This window comes from Ochotona princeps, chromosome Y, assembly GCF_030435755.1.
Source record: "Ochotona princeps isolate mOchPri1 chromosome Y, mOchPri1.hap1, whole genome shotgun sequence".
NCBI classification, from domain to species: Eukaryota; Metazoa; Chordata; class Mammalia; order Lagomorpha; family Ochotonidae; genus Ochotona; species Ochotona princeps.
The window spans coordinates 13,628,817-13,650,274 of record NC_080866.1 but is presented as its reverse complement, the minus strand read 5'-3'; the positions used below and the strand labels follow the sequence as shown (position 1 = coordinate 13,650,274).

At 40.8% G+C, this 21,458-nt stretch overlaps 1 pseudogene; it reads right to left on the bottom strand.

The window, feature by feature from the left end:
• Positions 1 to 8,480: 8,480 nt before the first annotated feature.
• Positions 8,481 to 8,990, bottom strand: LOC131478728 (protein tyrosine phosphatase type IVA 1-like; annotated as a pseudogene).
• Between the last annotated feature and the right edge of the window lie 12,468 nt (positions 8,991 to 21,458).

Genomic DNA, 21,458 nt, shown 5'->3' with positions numbered 1-21,458 from the left:
TTGAGCATGTTTTCATATGTTTATTTGCCATTTGGGTTTGTTTCTTTGTGAAGTGTCTGCCCATTTCCCATACCCATTTCTTGAGTGTCTTGTTTGTTTGGACATTTTGGTTGTTTTGTAGCTCTTTGTATATTCTGGAGATCAGCCCTCTATCACCTAAGTCGTGTGCGAAGATCTTCTCCCATTCTGTGGGTTGCCGTTTTACTTTGTTGATTGTTTCTCTAGCTGTACAGAAGCTTCTTAGTTTGATGAGGTCCCAATTGTTTATTTTGGTCTTGATTTGTACTGCATTTGGAGTCCTTTTTAGGAAGTGAGGGCCTACCCCTAAGTGTTGCAGTCTGTTTCCAACATTTTCTTCCAAAAGTTTGAAGGTTTCTGGATGTAGGTTTAAATCTTTTATCCATTTGGATTTGATCTTAGTATATGGTGAAAGATGTGGGTCTATCTTTTTGTTTCTGCAGGCTATCAACCAGTTGTCCCAACAGCATTTATTGAACAGACCTTCCCATTCGCCTGGGTTGTCGTTTGTCTTTTTGTCAAAGATTATTTGGCTGCATTTCTGTGGGTTCCCATCTGGTGTTTCTATTCTGCTCCATTGATCTTCTTCTCTCTATCTTTGTGCCAGTACCAGGCTGTTTTGATAACCACTGCCCTATAGTATGTCCAGCGGTCCGGAACTGTGATTCCCCCTGCTAACTTCCTGTTCTTGAGAATGGTTCTAGCTATTCGTGTTTTTTTGTGTTTCCAGATGAACCTTTGAATCATTGTTTCCAGATCTGTGAAGAATGTTTTGGGCAATTTGATTGGGATTGCGTTGAATGTATATATTGCTTTTGGCAGTATAGACATTTTAATGATATTGATTTTGCCTATCCAGGAGCATGGGATGTTACTCCATCTTTCTAGATCTTGTTCAATTTCTTTTTTAAGTAGTTTGTAGTTTTCTTCAAATAGGTCTCCTACATTTTTGGTTAGGTTAATTCCCAGATACTTCATGCTTTCCTTTGTTACTTTGAATGGTATCTTGCTGGTTAGATCTTTTTCCAACTTGGGGCTGTTAGCATACACTATGGCTGTTGATTTTTGTTCATTAATTTTGTACCCTGCCACTCTACCGAACTCTCGTATAAGTTCTAGTAGTCTCTGTGTTGAGCCTTTTGGCTCTTCCATATAAAGAATCATGTCATCTGCATATAGTGAAAGCTTGACTTCTTCATTTCCCATTTGGATTCCTTTGATTTCTTTTTCTTTTTTTTTTTTTTTTTTTTTTTTTTTTTTTTTAATTTTATTTTAAATTCATTAATTACATTGTATTATGTGACACAGTTTCATAGGTACTGGGATTCTCCCCACCCCTCCCCAAACCCTCCCACCATGGTGGATTCCTCCACCTTGTTGCATAACCACAGTTCAAGTTCAGTTGAGATTCCCCCATTGCAAGCATATACCAAACATAGAGTCCAGCATCTTATTGTCCAGATAAGTTCAACGGCTTCTTAGGTATACACTCTCTGGTCTGAAGACAGAGCCAGCAGACTATCATCCCGATCAATTAAAAGCTCCAACATACCATCAGCAAAAATTTACATCACCATGGAATTAATTGACATAGTAACGAGTAACCAATATGGTAAAAGTAAATGCGATTTCTTATCCACCTTCTGTGACCACCTCATTGACATTTCAATTTAGGTTTATACACAACATATAACATTCATAACATAACTTGTTATACATAACATCGTGTCATCTTAAATTAAGGCAAACATGTGGTATTTAACCTTTTGGGATTGGCTCATTTCCCTTAGCATTATGGTTTCCAGTTTGGCCCATTTGGCCACAAAGAACTGCATTTTGTTTTGTTTAATAGCTGAGTAGTATTCCATGGAGTAGATGAACCATAGCTTTCTTATCCAATCCTCTGTTGATGGGCATTTTGGTTGCTTCCATGTCTTTGCAATTACTGATTGTGCTGCTATGAGCATAGGAGTGCATGTTGGTTTCTCATAAAACAAGTGTTCTGGATATATTCCTAGGAGTGCTATTGCCGGGTCATACGGTATGTTGTATTTGAGTTGTTTGAATGTTCTCCATACTGATTTCCATAGAGGCTGTACCAGCCTGCAGCCCCACCAGCAGTGGAGTAGGGTTCCCTTTTCCCCGCAACCTCGCCAACAAGTGTTGTTGGTGCTTTTATTCATATGGGCCAGTCTTACTGGCGTTAGGTGGTACCTCATTGATGTTTTAATTTGGATTTCCCTTATTGCCAGGGAACTTGAGCATTTTTTCATATGTTTATTTGCCATTTGGGTTTGTTCCTTTGTGAAGTGTTTGCCCATTTCCCGTGCCCATTTCTTGAGTGGCTTGTTTGTTTTGACATTTTGGTTGTTTTGTAGCTCTTTGTATATTCTGGAGATCAGCCCTCTATCACCTAAGTCGTGTGCAAAGATCTTCTCCCATTCTGTGGGTTGCCTTTTTACTTTGTTGATTGTTTCTCTAGCTGTACAGAAGCTTCTTAGTTTGATGAGGTCCCAATTGTTTATTTTGGTCTTGATTTCTACTGCATTTGGAGTCTTTTTTAGGAAGTGAGGGCCTACCCCTAAGTGTTCCAGTGTGTTTCCAACATTTTCTTCCAAAAGTTTGAAGGTTTCTGGATGTAGGTTTAAATCTTTTATCCATTTGGATTTGATCTTAGTATATGGTGAGAGATGTGGGTCTATCTTTTTGTTTCTGCAGGCTATCAACCAGTTGTCCCAACAGCATTTATTGAACAGACCTTCCCATTCGCCTGGGTTGTCGTTTGTCTTTTTGTCAAAGATTATTTGGCTGTATTTCTGTGGGTTCCCATCTGGTGTTTCTATTCTGCTCCATTGATCTTCTTCTCTATTTTTGTGCCAGTACCAGGCTGTTTTGATAACCACTGCCCTATAGTATGTCCAGAGGTCCGGAACTGTGATTCCCCCTGCTAACTTCCTGTTCTTGAGAATGGTTCTAGCTATTCGTGGTTTTTTGTGCTTCCAGATGAACCTTTGGATCATTGTTTCCAGGTCTGTGAAGAATGTTTTGGGCAATTTGATTGGGATTGCGTTGAATGTATATATTGCTTTTGGCAGTATAGACATTTTAATGATATTGATTTTACCTATCCAGGAGCATGGGATGTTACTCCATCTTTCTAGATCTTGTTCAATTTCTTTTTTAAGTAGTTTGTAGTTTTCTTCAAATAGGTCTCCTACATTTTTGGTTAGGTTAATTCCCAGATACTTCATGCTTTCCTTTGTTACTTTGAATGGTATCTTGCTGGTTAGATCTTTTTCCAACTTGGGGCTGTTAGCATACACTATGGCTGTTGATTTTTGTTCATTAATTTTGTACCCTGCCACTCTACCGAACTCTCGTATAAGTTCTAGTAGTCTCTGTGTTGAGCCTTTTGGCTCTTCCATATAAAGAATCATGTCATCTGCATATAGTGAAAGCTTGACTTCTTCATTTCCCATTTGGATTCCTTTGATTTCTTTTTCTTGTCTTATGGCCTCAGCGAGTACCTCTAGAACTATGTTGAATAGCAGCGGAGAAAGCGGACATCCCTGTCTTGTTCCAGATCTCAGTGGGAAGGGTTCCAGTTTTTCTCCATTCAGTATGATGCTGGCATTGGGTTTTTCATATGTTGCTTTGATTATGTTGTGGATTTTTCCATCTATGCCTACCTTGGTTAGAGTCTTTAGCAGGAAGTTGTGCTGAATTTTGTCGAAAGCTTTTTCTGCATCTATTGATACTATCATGTGATTCTTGTTTTTCAGTTTTTGGATGTGGTGTATCACATTTATGGATTTCCGAATGTTGAACCATCCCTGCATTCCAGGGATGAATCCTACTTGATCTGGATGAATGATCTGTCTGATGTGTTTTTGAATTCTGTTGGCTAGGATTTTGTTGAGAATCTTAGCATCTATGTTCATCAAAGAGATAGGTCTGTAGTTTTCTTTCTCTGTAGGATCTCTGCCCGCTTTTGGGATTAAGGTAATGTTGGCTTCATAGAATGAGTTTGGAAGGGTTGCTTCCTTTTCTATTGTTTTGAAGAGTTTGTAGAGGATTGGGGTTAGTTCTGTTCGGAATGTTTTGTAGAATTCTGGAGTGAAGCCGTCTGGGCCTGGGCTTTTCTTTGTTGGGAGGTCTTTAATCACTGATTCAATCTCTGCTTCAGTTATGGGTTTGTTCAGGTTGATTGTTGCCTCTGGGCTAAGTTTTGGCAGGTTGTGTGAGTCTAAGAACTTTTCCATTTCTCGGTGGTCTTCTGATTCGTTGGAGTACAGTGCTTTGTAATAATTTCTGATTATGTTCTTGATGGTTGCAGTGTCTGTTGTTATGTTGCCTTTTTCATCTTTGATGCTGTTAATTCTTGCTTTCTCTTGTTTTTTCCTTGTCAGACGGGCCAGCGGGGTGTCTATTTTGTTTATCTTTTCAGAAAACCAGCTTTTTGATTCATTGATTTTGTGTATGTTTTTTTTTATTTCTATCTGGTTGATTTCCTCCCTTGTTTTGATGATTTCTTGTTTCCTGTTGTGTGTGGGGCTCATCTGCTGCTGCTTTTCCAATTCCTGGAGGTGTGTGGTTAGTTCCTGTATTTGGCGACTTTCTTGGGCCTTGACATGAGCTCCAATTGCGATGAGTTTACCCCGTATCACTGCTTTGGCAGTGTCCCACAAGTTTTGGAATGTTGTATCAGAGTTTTCATTGGTTTCCATAAATTTTTTGATCTCATCTTTAATTTCTTCCCTGACCCATTGTTCGTTTAATAGCATATTGTTCAACCTCCAAGAGTTTCTGTATTTCCTTGGGCATTTTGAATTGCTGATTTCCAGTTTCATTCCGTGGTGGTCTGAGAGGGTACATGGTATGATTCCTATCTTTTTGAAGTTATTTAGATTTGCTTTGTGTCCTATCATGTGGTCAATCCTGGAGAAGGTGCCATGCACTGCTGAAAGAAATGTATAATCTGTGGTCTTAGGATAAAAAATTCTATAAATGTCTACCAAGTCTAGTTGTTCTAATGTTTGTACGAGCTCTGTTGTTTCTTTGTTGAGTTTTTGTTTTGTTGATCTGTCTATAGTTGTTAGTGGGGTGTTAAGATCGCCCACTATTGCTCGGCGGCGTGGCCTAGCGACTAAAGTCCTCGCCTTGAAAGCCCCGGGATCCCATATGGGCGCCGGTTCTAATCCCGGCAGCTCCACTTCCCATCCAACTCCCTGCCTGTGGCCTGGGAAAGCAGTTGAGGACGGCCCAATGCTTTGGGACACTGCACCCGCGTGGGAGACCCGGAAGAGGTTCCTGGTTCCTGGCTTCGGATCGGCGCGCATCGGCCCGTTGCGGCTCACTTGGGGAGTGAATCATCGGACGGAAGATCTTCCTCTCTGTCTCTCCTCCTCTGTGTATATCTGGCTGTAATAAAATGAATAAATCTTTAAAAAAAAAAAAAAAGATCGCCCACTATTATTGTGTGTGTATCTATGTCTCCCCTTAAGTCCGTAAGTAGTTGCTTCACGAAGCTAGGCGCATTGGAATTAGGTGCATATATGTTCACGATTGTAATTACTTCTTGATGGATCAGTCCCTTCACCAATATATAATGTCCTTCTCTGTCCTTTTTGATGCCTGTCAGCTTGAAGTCTAGGTCATCTGAGATTAGAACAGCTACACCAGCCTTTTTTTCTCGTCCATTGCCATGAAATGTCTTTTTCCATCCTTTCACTTTAAATTTCTTACAGGCTTTTCTGGTTAGATGTGTCTCTTGTAGGCAACATATAGTTGGGTGCTGTTTGATGATCCATTCCATTAATCTATGCCTTTTGATTGGTGAGTTTAAGCCATTTGTGTTTAGAGATAATATTGAGAGGGATTGGTTTTGGGCTGCCATGAGTGTAAGTGTGCAAGTGTTTATTTGCGACTATTAGAGTTTCTGATTGGTTGACTTTTCTTTTATGGATTTTAGTGGGGAGGTCTTCCTATTTGCCATCTTTGATTTTGGTTTGTATTTTTTCTTTCTGTCTGGGTTTAGCACCTTCCTGAGGAGATTTTCCAGAGCTGGTTTCGTGTTGATGTATTCTTCGAGTTTCTCTTTACTGTTGAAGTATTTGATTTCATTCTCAAATATAAATGAGAGCTTTGCTGGGTACATTATTCTTGGTTGGCAGTTGGTTTGTTTCAGGATTTGATAGGTTTTACCCCATTCTCTCCTTGCTTGGAGCGTTTCTTCTGATAGGTCGGCTGTGATCCTGATTTCCCTTCCCCTGAAAGTAATCTTATCCTTTTTTCTTACGTGTCTTAGAATGGTTTCCTTGTATTCACTTGAAGGTAGCTTGAGGACCACATGTCTGGGAGACAATTTGTTTGGGTCGTATCTACTGGGGGTTCTTTGTCCTTCCTGGATTTGTGCTGGATTTATATTTCCAGTATTCTGGAAGTTCTCCTGTATTATCTCATTGAGCACCCGTTGCAAGCCTGTCTCCTTTTCCACTCCTTCGGGAAGGCCTATTATTCTAATATTTGATTTTTTGAGGTTGTCTTTCATTTCCTGTATGGACCTATTGGCTTTCTCTAGATTTGTCTCCAACTGTTTGGTGAGCTGCTGCCTTTCATTCTGATTGTCTTCCAATTCTGATATTCTGTCCTCTGCTGTGTTCATTCTGTTGGTTAGGCTTTCAATTTTGTGCTCTATATCGAGGATTCCCTTTTTGACTTGATTTATTTCTGCAGTGATATGGTTTTCGAATGCCTTAGACTCTTCCCAGCGCTTTTCACTCTCTCTGACGAATTTCATCATTAGCTTCTTAAAGTCCTTATCTGATAGTTCCTCTATGTCTTCTTCTTGCATCTCAGATATTGAGATTAGTTTTTGGTTGTATTGGGAGGGAGTGCTTGATCTTTCCTCTGGGTCATTGCTTTTTCTGATACTTCTCCTCATTGTGTTTTTGCTTCTTGTTGTTTTGAGATTTTAGCGGTGATTCAGCTGAGCCGGCTCTGGTTTGGGGTCTCTGGCTGAGCCCAGAAGGGCTTACTGCCTGAGTCACCAGCTGCTTTCAGGGTCTGTAGATCACAGCCCCGAGCTGGGTCAGGAGGCTTTGTGGGCCAGCCCTAGTGCCAGGCCCCTTCCCCTGTGGCTCCCTCTCAAAGGCAGTGCCCTACAGATTCACTCTGCTGAGCCGCGCCTGGGCTTTGGGTCACAAGGCTAATACAGCGGGGGTCTCTGCCTCAGTGCTGAGCCGAGACTCTCCTTCAGGGCTTGAGGTTAGCACAGCAAGGGCTCCTGCTGCTCGGAGTCTAAAATCCCCAACCCCGGCCTGTGCTGGGCTGGAGATCTCTGCGGCCCCAGTGCCAAACTCGGAAGTGGAGGGGGTGCATGTTGGCTTCTCATAAAACAGGTGTTTTGGGTATATCCCTAGGAGTGCTATTGCTGGATCATACGGTATGTCGATTTTGAGTTGTTTGAATGTTCTCCATACTGATTTCCATAGAGGCTGTACCAACCTGCAGCCCCACCAGCAGTTTGGTTACTCAATACTATAACTATTAGTTACACAATGAAGTTAATTGTTGCTGAGGGTATGTTGGAGCCCTTAATTGATTGGGCTGATAATCTGATGGTTCTGCCCTTGGACCGGACAGGGTCTCCCCAAGAAGCTGAGGAACTAGATTGGACTATAAGATGTTGGACCCTATGTTTAGTTTATGCTTGCCAAGAGGGACTCTCAACCGTACTTGATCAGTGGATATGCAACAAGGTGCAATATTCCACATGGGGGAACCTCAGGGGGGAGGGGTGTTGTGATTCCCAGTTCCAACGAAACTGTATCACATAATACAATGTAATCAATGAATAAAAAAAAGAAAAAAAAAAGAAAAAAAAAACTGTTGAATTTACCTGGACAATAAGATGCTGGATTTATGCTTGGTAAATACCTCCAATGAAAGAATGTCAACTGAATTTGAATTATGGAAAGGCAACAAGGTGGAGCAATCCGCCATGGGGGGAGGGTTTGTGGAGGGGCGGGGGGAATTCCAGTGCATAAAAAATGTATCACATAATGCAATGTAATTAATTAAAAAAATGAAATGCAATAAAATATGTTAAAAATGAAAATAGATAAAAATACACGCTTATTTCACAGATATTTTGGCACCTATTTTTTCTAAATTTCTTTTAAATTTATAAAATCCTGGTATGGTATAGTCTTAGGGCATAATTGCATCATTTTCAGTGAAGTCAACTGGTATAAATGATAAGCATATTTTAAGTGTCTAATGGCAAGAGTATTTTGTTAAATGTTCAAATATGTTGCTTATGATACAGACATAGATGTTGCAATTCTGTCAAACTTGTGGTAAGCTAAAGGATTACACTATCCATACAAAGCACCATTAAACTTAATCACAAAGACAACATGTTGGCTATTATGTGCATCAAAATTAGATCATGTCCACTTCTATTTTAAAGGCAGCAGCATTAGGGACCCGAGTTTTATTGAATGCAAGTTATTTCTATGACCATTGGAATCTTTGAAATGCAGCCACATCTTAGGATAGTATTTTTCAACATATAAAAGTTGTTGGTTGTTCAGAAGTGTATTGCATATTTCATTCCACCTTCAGTTAATGGTAATGCAATAAGCACTGCAGCTTTCCCAAAACCTGCAACATAATGAACAATGTAGCAAAACCCATGTTCTTCACAACACTTAATTTTTACAAGCATTAACCTGTACGAGCAAGCAGATGCTGGTGCACGATTGTCAAAAAGCCACATCATAAAAGACTTCTTTCTTCACAAGCCTAGTGTCATAAATTGCTTCACCACTCTTACTATAGGGATAACTCTATTTCTTAAATTTCTCTATAAACTTGCTTAATGTTGCATTGGTTGAATTATGTCTAATCATATGTCCCATGTTCTTGTATGTGACTTCCACAGCAGCAGGGCTTTTGATTTGATCCATGTTGGTTTATTTAAAACAAATAAATAATTGGGCTATGAAAGAGTTAAAAAACTGAATATAGAAATTACATAAAATGAACTCTGTCTTTCTTCAATTGTGATTCTCAGTGCTTTGAGTATGAATTTGAAAGTTATAGGAAATGAAATAAAGCTCCCAGCAAGAAGCAGGAATTCTGAGATCCAGTAATACTGAGGCGTCAGAACCAAAGTTCACTGAGGAATATCTCATTCATGTCAGAAATCCTCTAAAATGCTCAGTAGATTTCAATTTCACCCTTCTGTATTGAAGTTAACCACTTCTATGGAGACTTTTTTGTGGAGTGGAATTGAATTTCTACAATATATTTTTCTGCATTGAGGTCATGGTGTGTCTGGCAATAATCTCCACTGAACTTCAGAGCCTCCATAATTGTTTCACCAACAATATCACATACTTGAGGAGTGTGTTTACTCATTGAGCATTGTGCAGGCCATGGGCAGCAGTGGGGTAGTGGTCCCAAGGCAGTGGGTTGCATTGGGCAGAATGGGGTGACAGCAGTGAGGCAGGGGGAGGCAAAAACACCAGGCTACCATGCAGTGAGCATCTTCCAAACACTAACAAAGCTGAATTGGCCTGCATGGGGCTTCCCTGCTGGATCACCATTCCCACTGGAGAGCATGAGTTAACATGTGGGCAGTTAACATGTGGGCAGACCACATCCAGCAGGGCTACAATATCTGTGAACTTCATGTGAGCTGGACCAGGAAAAAGTTAGAGTGGTTTGACTGCTCCTACTGGTGTAAATAGAAGCCAGAGAGGGTGAGGGCCAGTTTGGCTCTTCAACAACATCAGTTAACAGATGCTGGCACGGCGGAGCTAATAGTGTCAAGGTAAATTGCAGAACCACCTGGAGAATGCATAATTCGGAAGTAGAAGTGGGCCCAGTTGGGAAACAATGGGCACCTCCCTCTTGGTTTGCTACACTATCTGATGAGCATGAGAACCAGGATTGGAGCAGTGGTGGCTAGACAGAGCGTCACACCCAGTGCCATGTGTGGCTGGATGGTGGGGCTAGTTGGATTGAACTAGGCTTCAATACCCTTTGACCTGTAAGCTGAATGGGATGTGGAACAAATTGGAGAAGTCTGTTGTACATACTGGAAAACATGGTAACCGGGGCGGGGGGGGGGGCGAGTCTGGTGGGGAATATTGTGGGTTACTCTGATGAGTCTGCAGCTCTTACTGGTTTCTGTGAGGGCTGAGTGTGTGGTGGGAAGGATTGAATTGGACTCCAGCACCCATTGATTTGTGTAGAAGATGGTAATGGATACAAAACTGACCTAGCAATTACAACCACAAGCATATGGATATGTTAAGTGGGTAACATTCTGTGCCGCACTCTGAACTAACTAGCACACATGAGACTGGTCTTGGACGTCCTCAGATAAATTTTCCTTGGGGATTCCCCCAACTGAACTACTGGACTCAGAAACTCAATTATGAACAGAATTGTGGGTTCTGACCATGGAGTGCTTGTGTCAAAGCTGAGAAACTTCAGTGGCTCAGACAGATCAGTGGACGGCATATCCAGGTGCACATGGAGGATATGACATTACATTGAAGCCTGCCTACAACACCTGGTACCAGAACAGAGCACAGAACGTACGGATCAACTATGCCAGGTGATAGTTGATAGTGAAAATCTGTACAAGTATAGATACTAAAGCGGACTGTATCAGCCTATGGATTCTGAAGAGATTACATCTTGCTTGCAATGGCAAGATTGGGAATAATTCAGACATGTTGAGCCATCAAAACCACTTGAGAGCTGCCCTCAGAGCCTGAGAATGTTGGGAGGGTGGGTGTAGCTTCTTCCTTTGTCTCTCCACTTCCTCCAGATACAGTAAGTAAAAGTGAGAATGTGGAATCAATGGTCTTACCCACTTTCCTGTAGCTCTTGGCCCTTTGAGCCCTTATCAACTATGTAAATATCACAAAAATTAAGCAAAATATCATTCTATTTCACTTTCCAGATTCATCCTGAAGCTGAAAGCGGCTAGAACAAGATCAACATGGGGATCCAATAGTCCACTCATCTTAAAGGGAACCTGAGAATTATTCAGAGCGGTCAGGCATATCATAGCAGCAAGGGCTTGACTGTCAGGCTCAAATTTCACTTATGGACACATTCTCTGCCCCCTCACATCCATTCCTGCCACCTAAACACAGTTCATATAAATCACTGCCCTCCTTCCAACTTTGGCAAGCTCTGCCATATCTCAAAGTTACATGGAAGTTGCCCCATTCTCACTTACTCTTGTTGAACACTCAGCATAAATTTTACACCTGCAATGGGAGTGTAAGAATTGACTAATGACATGAGATAATTGAGAAACCACACACACAAAAAAAATCACAGAGTGCAGAGAGAGTAGTGCTGGGTCAGGCGCTGCAGAGGACATGATGAAGTGTCATACAAGAGCCTGGGACTACAACTTATTGGAGGGAGCAATGTAATGATGATACATGGATAAAAGGACATGGAACGGGGTAAGTGAATTTGACCCATACACCTGTGGAAAGCACAGTGTACAGACTAGCCCTGTGGAGAATACCCACTAACCAGAGCAAAAATGGGCAAGGATAAAAGAGAAGTTATCCATGGAATAAATGTTGACTTCCCCACAAAGGAGCAAAGGCTATGTCAAATTTAGCTTTAAGTGAAAACAACATTGAATTTTAAATATTTTACCTTATTGTTTTATTTTTAAAGATTTATTTCTTTTTATTGCCAAGTCATTTATACAGAGAGAAGGAGACACAGAGAAGACGTTCCATACATTGATTCACTCCACAAGTGGCCACAATGGCTCATACTGAGCCTGTCTGATGCCAGGAGCCTCTTCCTCCCATGTGGGTACAAGGATAAATGCTTTGGACCATCCGTAACTGCTTTCCCAGCTACAAATTGGGATATGGTTTGGAAGCAGGGCTACCGGGATTAGAACTAGTGCCCACATGGGATTCTGGCATGTGCAAGGCAAGGACTTTAGCTGCAAGACTACCTCACAGGGCCTGTGAGCAAAACTTTCACATAGCCTTTTCAGCCATGGAATTAATTAGGTGTGTACAAAGAATATTGACATTTAGTGTGTTCATTTGATATTCTGCAAGTTTATGGGGATTTCTTATGCATTCCAACAGTTCCTCAGTAGAGTCTTTTTTTAATCTACATAGATGTTTATGTCATTTATAAATACAAATTACTTTCATTTGCCTTTATAATTTGTACTACTATGCTTTTTCCCCTTGCTTAGTTGCTTAGCTAATGCCTTTCACAAAGTATGGATGCATGTCCATTTTCTGATCTTAGTGGAAATGCTGATTTTTCCACATTCCTTAATTCATCAGGCTGTGGTCTGGCTTGAATTGCCTTGAGTTGAGGAATTTCCCTTCTACATATAATTTTCTCAAGTATTTTAAAGTATGTTGCACTTTATAAAATTTCCCTTCCACATAAAATATCCTCAAATGTTTTATATTTAAAGTGTGTTGCATCTGTTTAAGTATTCATACAGCTAATTATTCATATTTACTAGTGTGATATGCCACTTTTGTTGATTTGTGCCTATCAAACCATCCCTGCACATTAGGGATAATTGTTATTTGGTGTGGTGTATGATATTTCTGATTTTGTGCTGCATTGTATCAGCTAATAATGTGAAGATGATATTTGCATCCGTGTTCATCAGGGTATTGTCTATAACTCCTTTCTTTTATTGGGTCTTAGTTTCTGGAACCAAGGTGTTACTGTACTCACTGAAGTTAAGAAAGGTTCATTTGCCTTAACAAGCTTGATAATTGGAATCAATAGTTCAAGAAGATTGATCAAGGCTGAAGAGTGTTTCCATCATGACCTTTCTCAAGAGGATCATTAGTATTGATTTAATCTTCACCTTATTTAACGATTGATTTAGGTGTCCAGTGTCATCATGTCTCAGTGAAGGGCTATTGCATGTCTTCATGTCACACATGGAGTGATATTCTGGGGACTCAGTTCCATAACTTTAGTGGACCCAGCTTAGGTGTTTCACAGATAGAGTATTGCAAGTTTCATATGCATGTATTCACACATTTCCATGCAAATAGTCTTTTGAATGTTGACATTTAATTTGAAGTGAGGGGACTGAGCATCTTTTCATATGTCTGTTAGCCATTTGAACCTGTTCTTTTGAGAAATGTCTCTTCATATCTTTTGCCCATTTTGCTACAGGGTTGGTTTTTTTACTGTCCCTAGGTTTCTGAAGCTCTTTGTAGATTCTGGGTATTAGTCCCCTATCACTCGTGTAGAATGCAAAAAATTTCTCCCATTCTGTTGGTTGCTTCTTCACTTTGTTAATTGTTTCCTTTGCTGTACAGAAGCTTTTTAGTTTGATATAGTCCCATTTGTTCATTTTGGATTTCGTTGCCTTTGCTTTAGGTGTCTTTTCTAAAAAGTCTTTCCCTGTTCCTATATCTTGGAGTGTGTTTCCTATGTTTTCCTTTAATAGTTTGATGGTTTCTGGGTGTAGATTTAGGTCCTTGAGCCAGTTAGAGCTGATTTTTGTATAGTGCGACAGGTGCGGGTCTTGCTTCTTTATTCTGCAAACTGCTATCCAGTTGTCCCAACAGCATTTGTTGAATAGACCAGGTTTTTCACCTGGATTGTTTCCATTTTCTTGTCAAAGATTAGCTGATTATACATGTGTGGATTCCCTTCTGGTGTTTCTATTCTGTTCCACTGATCTTCTCTGTTTCTGTACCAGTACCAGACTGTTTTGATAACCACTGCTCTGTAGTATGTCTTGAGGTCTGGAATTGTGATTCCTCCAGTTTGATTTCTATTTTTCAGGACAGCTTTAGCTATTCGTGGTCTTTTGTGATTCCAGATGAACTTCTGCATCATCTTTTCTATTTCTGAGAAGAATGTTGCTGGGATTTTGATTGGGATTGCATTGAATCTGTATGTTGCTTTTGGTAATATGGCCATTTTGATAATGTTGATCCTGCCAATCCAAGAACGTGGTAAGGTTCTCCAATTTTCAAGGTCTTCTTCTATTTCTTTTTTAAAAGATTTATAGTTTTCATCATAGAGTTCTTTCACATCTTTAGTTAGCTTAATTCCTAGATATTTAAGATTCCTTTCCTCTATTTTAAAGGGAACTGTACTAACAATTTCTTTCTCAGCGGGGGAATTATTTGTGTACACTAGTGCTATCGATTTGTGTTCATTAACTTTGTATCCCGCTACTCTGCCAAAGTCTCTTATGAGTTCCAATAGTCTCTTGACTTAGTCTTTTGCTTGTCCTATGTAGAGAATCATGTCATCTGCGAATAGCGATACTTTCAATTCCTCAATTCTAATTTGTATTCCTTTAATTGCTTTTTCTTGTCTAATAGCTCTGGCAAGGACTTCCAAAACTATATTGAAGAGTAGGGGTGAGAGTGGACATCCCTGTCTAGCTCCAGATTTTAGCGGGAAGGCTTCCAATCTTTCCCCATTTAGTATGATACTGGCATTGGGTTTATCGTAAATTGTTTTGATTGTGTCATAGAATGTTCCTTCTATGCCTATCTTGTTTAGGGTTTTTAAGATGAAGTGATGTTGGATTTTATCAAATGCCTTCTCTGCATCTATTGAGAGGATCATATGGTTTTTATTTGTCAATTTGTTGATGTGATGTATCACATTTATTGTTTTGCGAATGTTGAACCTTCTCTGCATGCCTGGGATGAATCCACCTGGTCCGGGTGAATGGTCTGCCTGATGTGTTGTTGGATCCTGTTGGCTAGTATTTTATTGAAGATCTTTGCATCTATGTTCATCAAGGATATTGGTCTGTAGTTTTCTTTTTCTGTTGTTTCTCTCTCTGGCGTTGGTATTAAAGTGATACTAGCTTCATAAAAAGAGCTTGGAAGGATTGCCTCTTTTTCTATTGTTTGAAAAAGCTTGTGTAAGATTGGGGTTAAGTTCCTCTTGGAATATTTGGTAGAATTCAGCAGTGAAGACATCTGGTCCTGGACTCTTCTTGGTTGGGAGGGCTTTAATTACTGATTCAATCTCAGTATATGTTATTGGGTTGTTTAGATTGTTAATTGCTTCTTGACTCAATTTTGGTGGATTGTATGTGTTCAAAAATCTATCCATCTCCTCCAGGTTTTCTGATTTGTTTGCATATAGTTGCTTGTAATAGTTCCTGATGATTCTTTGTATTTCTGAGGTATCTGTTGTTATATCTCCTTTCTCATCTCTGACACTATTGATGTGTATTTTCTCCCTCCTTTTTTTAATTAATTGAGCTAGTGGGGAGTCTATTTTGTTGGTTTTCTCAAAGAACCATCTCTTTGATTGATTGATCTTGTGTATAGTCCTCTTGGTTTCTATTTGGTTTATTTCCTCCCTTATTTTAATGATTTCTTTTTTCCTACTAATCTAGGGATTGCTTTGTTGTTGTGTTTCTAGCTCTTTCAACTGTAAGGTTAACTGATTTACTTCGTGCTTTTCTTGTTTCTTGACATAAGCACTGATTGATATGAACTTTCCTCTCAGCACCGCTTTGATTGTTTCCCATAAGTTTTGGTAAGTTGTCTTGATGCCTTCATTTGTTTCAAGCAATTTTTTAATTTTCCCTTTGATTTTCTCTCTAACCCATTGCTCATTTAGTAACATATTATTCGGCCTCCATATGTTTGTAAGTTTTCCTTGGTGCTTTGAATTCTTGGTTTCAAACCTCACTCCTTGGTGGTCTGAGAAGATGCATGGTATGATTTCCACTTTGTTAAATTTGCTGAGGCTTGTTTTATGGCCTACAACATGATAAATTCTGGAGAAAGTGCCATGTACTAATGAAAAAAAAGGTGTATTCTCTGTCTGTAGGATGAAAGATTCGATAGACGCCAACTAAGTCCATTTGCTCTAGAGTTTGGGTGAGTTCTAGCGTTTCTTTGCTGAGTTTCTGGTTTTTTGATCTGTCCGTTTGTGTTAATGGGGTATTAAGGTCTCCCACTATGATCGTATTGGAGTCTATTTCTCCCTTTAAGTCCGTTAACATTTGTTTCATGTAGCTAGATGCTTTGGCATTTGGAATGTAAACATTTATTATGCTGATCTCTTCCTGCTGGAGGCTTCCTTTGATCATTATGTGGTATCCTTCTTTGTCTCTTTTGAGGCTCTTCACATCAAAGTCTATGTCATCTGATACAAGAATGGCTACACCTGCTTGTCTTTCCTTACCATTAGCTTGAAACATATTTTTCCATCCTTTCACTTTCAATTTTTTCTGACTCTTTGTTGGTGAGATGTGTCTCCTGTTAGTAGCAGATAGTTGGGTTTTGTTTTTTGATCCAATCCTCCAATCTATGGCATTTGACTGATGATCTTAAGCCATTTACATTCAGCGTTATTATGGATAAGGGGCAGTTTGGTCCTGTCATTTTGGTGATGTGTTGTTCTATGATAGAGTCTTGTGTTAGCCTTTTAGTAGGATGTTCTCTACATTTGCCTTTGTTTCTGGTGGTTGCTATTTCTTTCTTCTTTCATAGGAACATCCTTGAATATCATTTGTAGGGCAGGTTTAGATGAGACAAAATCTTGAAGTTTTTCTTTATTGTGGAAAAATTTTATTTCATTTTCAAAGACAAAGGAGAGCTTTGCAGGGTAAGTGATTCTGGGTTGAAAATTTTTCTCTTTTACAATCTGGAATATGTCACTCCAGTCTCTTCTGGCCTGCAGTGTTTCCTCTGAAAGGTCAGCTGTGAGTTTGATTGGGGTTCCGCTATATGACATTTAATGTTTTTCTCTTGCACATTTAAGGATTTTTTCTTTTTGTTCCACTGAAGTGAGCTTGATTATCATATGTCGTGCTGAAGTTCGTTTTTGGTCAACTCTGTTGAGAGTTCTGTAGCCGTCCTGTATATTACTTTCTAATTCTTTGCTCAGATTAGGTAAGTTTTCCTGTATTACTTCACTGAATATGCCTCTAATCCCAGCTTCTCTTTCTGCACCTTCTGGAACTCCCATAACTCTTATGTTAGACCATTTAATCATATCTTTTAATTCTTGGATAATTTTTTTAGCTTCACATAGCTCTGCTTCCAGCGTTTTGCTTGTTTCTTCATGGTGACAGGAACTATCTTCTAATTCTGAAATTCTTTCTTCTGCCTCATTCATTCTGTTGTTGAGACTCTCCACTGTATTTTTAATTTGCTCTACTGTGTTCTTCATTTCTGATATATCAGCCTTAATTCGATGTATTACTGCTATTTCTTCTTTGAACTCTTGCTTGTACTTCTCATTGTTGACCAGCAGATTTGCAATGACTTTTCTGAGTTCTTTGCACCCCGTTTCTCAATGTCTTCCTCAGTTAACTCTGGGAGTGGGTGAAGCTTTTGCTCCTTTGTTGGAGAGACTTCAGTAACATTCATAGTGCTTTTGTCTTGTCTTTTACCTTTTGTAGTTGCCAATCTGGCTGATGAAATCATCTCTATGGTGTATTACCTACAGGTCTATAAGTTGATATTTATGTTCAATCAGTGCCCTGGAGTTGGCGAACACAGCTGCCCTGAATAATTGCTTCATCCACAGCACTGATTTTGTAAGCAGCACTGAGCTTGTCGCCCCCTACTGGCCAATAAGTCTAAGTACCTCTTGGCGTTATTTTGGGTGGAGTTGGAGGTGTGCCTGTTTTTTTCCCTGGAGCCTATACAGTGCTCTAAGATGGAGGTATTTTTGTCCCCAGGTCTGTCCTTGGGCGATTCAGCTGACCTCCCTTCAGTGTAACAGTGTCTGGTCCCATGACACTGTTATCTGAGAGTTGCTGAATTAATGCATGTGCAGTTTGCCACTCCTCCTCTTGCAATTTATCAGTGTTTGGAGCACATGCCTCAGTGTCCAAGATGGTGCCTGTGTGGGGCACCAGGTAAGATCAGGGGGCTATCGCTGTCAGCTCCAGGGACCACACAGACCCCGTAGGCTGCAAAGCTGTTGCTGTGGGCTCAGCTCCGTGCAGTTAAACAGCAATATGCCTACTCTGGATCTCCACTTGGGGTCCACACTTGCTGCCTGCCACCCGATATGGCATCAGGTGAAAAACTGCAGCTACTGGCTTTCAGTTCCAGGGACCACACCGACCCCACAGGAAGCAAAGCTGGTGCTCCCCTCCACCCTTGAATCAGTTCCGTATGAACAACCAGAAAGGGGCCTGTGTGTTGCTCTGTCAACTCTGCATTCCGCCTCACCACACAAGATGGCGTCCTGAGTCCCCAACTCTCTCTGCCTGCAGCTGGTTCCAGTCACTCAGCTTGTTTGTCCGCTCCCAGACCACACTCGCTTTCCTAGCTCCCCATGTGGACACAGGCTCTCACCTGGCAGTCACAACGTCTGTGTGGAGGTCACTGCTGGATGTCTGGCTGGCGCTGGAAACGGATTGCTGGAGCCTGGATCACCAGAGCCTAGATCGTCGGAGACCGGATCACTGGGGTCTGAGTTGCTGCTTGCCGGCTGCTGGTGGGTTCTTCGATCCACTACAACACTGCTGTCTAGTTTCTGCAACTTTCCTGTGTCCAGTGGGGCTCCTGGTACCCCCTGCTTACTGCCTGAGCCCTACTTACCCCTTGTAATCTACTTATTGTACTTTTCCCTGCCTAAAAATTCTCCGCCTTATCAAACGTGTCTGTACTCTATGCCACCATTTTGGTTCTCCCCCACTTAAATCTTTAATAAAGAAACAAGTAGCATATTTTGTTGTCCACATATTCCTGTAGCAGCTCATGAATATAGTACAGCCTCCAAATGCTATTAAGCATTACACTAGTTCAGCAATTCCAATAAAGCAAAACTGGAAAGTTAATAATATTTTTTGTATATTTGGAAACTCCTACTACTCCAAAATCTTGAGTGTTTCTGTTTAGTTAGGTATTAAATAATTTTCATTTTGTCTTGTATAGCATCGGAAAATGTCGCTTTAAAATTGATATTCTGCAATCATTAGCTAATTCTTCATTTCAATTTGAATCATGCAATAACAAGCATGTCTTATTTTGGCGTCAGAAAACATGGAAACAAAGTTAAAAACATCTTTTTCAGCATCAATATCAGAGTTTTGAAAATTTTATCTTCTTTCTTTTATACTTGTCTTTTTACTGTGCCTTAAAAACTATCATAAAACTCCTAAAATACAGTGTAAAGCAAACTGAGAAATAAACAAACAACTTACTGAAGGAATGTTCATGTTTCCCAGCCTGGGAAGCGTGTAGCAGGCTGCAGGGCTGTATATTTCCCAACTTCTGAGGAGTTGGGGGTCTTGCAGAGGCTCCTGCAGGGAGAGGGCTCACAGGGCAGCACCTGCTCAGCCACCAAGGCCTTCTCAGGAGCAGAACCAGCAATGTGGCTATGGCGGCAAGAAAGGAACCTCCCCAGGGCTACACAGGCTGAAGTGTGTATTTTAATATCATAGAAAATTAAAACCTCAGGCCCGGCACAATAGCATAGTGGTTAAGGCCCTTGCCGTCAATGCACAAAGATACCATATTGGCACTACTTCTAATCTCACTATCTCAGCTTCCTATCCAGCTCTCTGCCTGTGGCCTGGGAATGTAGTCAAGGATGGCCCAACGTTTTGGGACACTGCACCTGCATGGGAGACCTGGAAGAAGCTCCTAGTTCCTGGCTTCAGATTGGCTCAGCTGCATCTGTTGCAGCCACTTGGGGAGTGAACCATGAGATGGAAGATATTCCTCTCTGTCTCTCCTCCTTGCTGTATCTCCACCTTTCCAATAAAAATAAAAGCAATAAAAATAAGAATTAAAATCCCACAAACTATTAACCTTATATGCAGGCCCCGGTCTCCCAAGGATTAACTCCACAGCTTAGCTTGTTTCTCAGAGGGAAACAGGATGAGCAATTTTGGCCTGATACATCTAGCCACTGGCTTAACCGCAAGTTCCTGCTTCCTATTTGTCAAGTTATCTGCCAAGGGATTGGATAAACCCTGAGAGGAACTCAAGGGACTTAGGGTGGCCACTAGAGGATTGGATAAACACTGGGAGGAACTCAAGGGATTTAGGGAGGCCACTACTGGGAGGAACTCAAGGGATTTAGGGTGGCCACTACTGGGAGAAACTAGAGGATTTAGGGTGGCCACTTGAGGACTGGATAAACACTGGGAGGAGCTAGGGAGAGTATAAAAGAAAGCTTGGAGTTGCAATAAAGATCAATCTATCATCGATCGGCATTCGGTGTACTGCATGTTGTCTTGTGCGTATTGTTTTCTTGTAACCCTAGTCCCTCTGCTCAGCTCGGGGTACGTGGCGACGTGGGCGTTGTTGCCAACATCTGGAGGTCTCACCGAGATTGAGAAAGAGAGGATAAGACGAAGGTCGTCCCGGGAGGCTGGCCAGCTGATTCAGGTAAGTGGGACGTATTGTAAGTCTCTCCTAAACTGGTAGGAGAGGGAGGTTCATTTTGAAATATAGTCAGGTTTTGGATTTATTTTGAAATATAGTTAGGTTTTAGACTTATTTTGAAATATAACTAGGTTTTGGATTTATTTTGTAAGTTTTCGATTTATTTTGAAGTATGTTCAGGTTTTAGATTTATTTTGAAGTATAGTTAGGTCTTGGTGTTTAATTTATCCGGTGAAAAGGACAATAAAATGGGTTCTGCCTTCTCCCGGGATAAATTGGCCACTGAGCTTGAAGAACTTCTACATCAGCTGGGGATGCCAGTGAAATTTAAAATGATTAGAAATTTTGTTAAAGCCATTCAATCTAGTAGTCCTTGGTTTATTGTTTCAGGCAACTTGAATATTCCCGATTGGGAACAGGTTAAGGCCAATTTACAATCCTGTTTACAAAAAGACCCAGATAATTTCCCCATTGCTAACTTTTCTTTGTGGTGCTTAGTTCGTGATTCATTATTTACTGATAAAGTGAAAGTTGAGAGACAGTTAAGAGAAGTACAGACTACTTTTGAAGCAATCCAGGGGTGGGAAGTTCTATGGTCCTTGGAAGCCTGGAATGAGGCGGCCTCGAGTGAGGCCACCCAGAGTGAGACCTCTTCTTTAGAGGAGAGTGAGGTCTCTTCTTTAGAGGAGACCGAAGCCTCTTCTTCGGATGAGAACGAGGCCTCTTCCTCGGAAGAGAGTGAGGACAAACGAGATGAGGAGGTTTTCTTAAAGTGGAAAATTAAGGATAAAGAGAAGATTTTCTTAAAGCGGGAAATTAGGGCCATTAAAAGAAAGTTAAAGAAAGCAGGAATAGGTGCACGTTCCCCTGGCAAACTGTCTAGTTTCAGACCATCACCATATGTCCCTAATTTTGTGACCCCTACTGCTCCTCCTGAGGAAGAAGTCGCGGGCCATTCAACCAATAATTACCCCACGCGGCCAAGGAGTGGCGGCCTCACTGATCAGCCTGTGGGTGGGGTTCGATGCTTCCCTGTAATAGAGATCC